This window comes from Urtica dioica, chromosome 3 (assembly GCF_054948205.1).
Source record: "Urtica dioica subsp. dioica isolate 48M chromosome 3, U.dioica_male_clone48M_v1_H2, whole genome shotgun sequence".
NCBI classification, from domain to species: domain Eukaryota; kingdom Viridiplantae; phylum Streptophyta; class Magnoliopsida; order Rosales; family Urticaceae; genus Urtica; species Urtica dioica.
The window spans coordinates 40,171,227-40,173,209 of NC_142758.1; positions in this window are offsets into that span (position 1 = coordinate 40,171,227).

The window sequence follows — 1,983 nt, forward strand, 5'->3', positions numbered from 1 at the left end:
CCAAAAGCTTCTACAAAGTTCAAGCTTCAAGAAAGGTTAGTAAATTTCTATACTCATAATAGGTTTTAATTACATGTACTTGCTCTTTGTCTAGGTTAGTAAAAACTGTTTTTACTTGAAAAGAAATTTTTTTAAATTCCGCCGCTTCCCGAAGCGTTTAATCTTTTTCTTAAACCCTAGATCAATTCCAACAATGTCAAAGATATCCTCAATGATCCAAACGCCTTGAAGAGGCCGGAATACGTTTTAAAACGCTATGGAAATATCACCGAAGAGGATTGAATAAAATTCGTTGAGTATAGACATTCCGAAGTGTTCAAAAAATCATCGGAAAATGGGAAAGAACTAGCCGGGAAGAACGTGTACAAATCTAGAACCGGTCGTAATGGATATCGCAAACTTGATCAAATAAAAAGGTTAGATTTATTACATGTTTCATTTTGTTATCCTTGTTTTGTAATATAGCATTTAATTAATTAATTTGTGGATTGTTTGATATATAATATATAGTACGAGGAAACGGGTCAATGGCCTACAAAGGAGGTATTATGGGTTGAGTCGAGAATGAAGGACGAAATAAACTACAAGGATGATAAATATAAGTCAATGGGAGAAAAAATCGTAAGTTTTTTCATTTTGAAATCATCAATTAAATATTATAATCTTATTAACAATGAATTATATGTGAAGGGAAAGTTAACTCAAGAAGTTACGGATGAGTCAATGGGAAGTGTCTTGCAAGACGCTTTGGGAACTAAGGAACATTCCGGTCGTGTTCGTGGACAATCTAAATACTCGTCAAGTTGCAATGCCGTATCTCGCCCTTCAAACTCGACCGATGAGGTAACTAAGTTACGTCGAGAAATGTGTGAGTTAAAAACTTTCATCATGAAAGCTTTAACTCAAAATGGTTTGAGCCTCAAAGATGCTAATGTCGAGTTGCCGAGTGTTCTATGTCCCACAAATGAAGATGTTGAGTATGAAAACATTGTTGACGGTGAAGAGATGGCTAAAGGTGATGATGAAGAGATGGCTAAGGGTGGTGATGAAGACATGCCTAAAGATGGTGATGATGACATGGGTAAAAAAGCGACGTCTTTAGGTAATTTTCAATTTTTTAATACAAGGAATAAAATTAAATATTTTTGTACTTTTTTTAATAACATTAGTGAATTTATTAGATAAACAATCTCAATATGACGTTGCCGTGGATCTCAATGTTGGTGTCGTAGAGCGTTCGCGTGTCGATCCTCTAATTATCGACAAACCCGATAGTGTTCGAGCAAGTTGCTCAATGAATCTAACCACGCCGGTGACACAGTCTTCGGATGACAGCATCAAATGCCTTCTCATACCTTGATGATTTTGCGAATGGAGGCACGGTTCATGTAGCAAATGGGCGAGCGTACATGAAAGCCGAATCCGTTCATTTCTCATCTTTGGAGGATGTAAACGTACGAGTGAGCGTTGCGGCGGCTTTGATTAAGAAAGCTTTTTTGCCGATCCCCACCGATGAAGCCAAGACTATTGAAGAAGCCGTAGGGGGGTTCGTTAAGTGGCCAAAGAGATTAGTAGAAATTGAAATTGCAAAAGAGAGTCGCGGCCCGGTGGTCACACAAGCGTTGAAGGTCGGTGGTGATAGTGAACCTAGCCCCGAAGACGATAAGAAGATTTCATACAAATTGATTAATCCAAAGTTTCGATTGCTAGCACAACATGCCAACCGAATAATGTTACCGAAAGGGGATTCAATCAATGTCAAAGTTTGTGCAAGTATCGCCGTAGTGCCTATTCCGGTGACGTTTGAAGATGTTAGAGAATTCCTTAGATACGAGAAAATTGGCGCGTCGTGCATCACAGTTTATATGGGGTAAATATTTCTTTTATATGTTTTATCTTCTATCAATATATAATATTTTATTTTATTAACTAATTCAATATTTTTTTTCGTAGTTATCTACAATCCATATTACGCAAAAATAA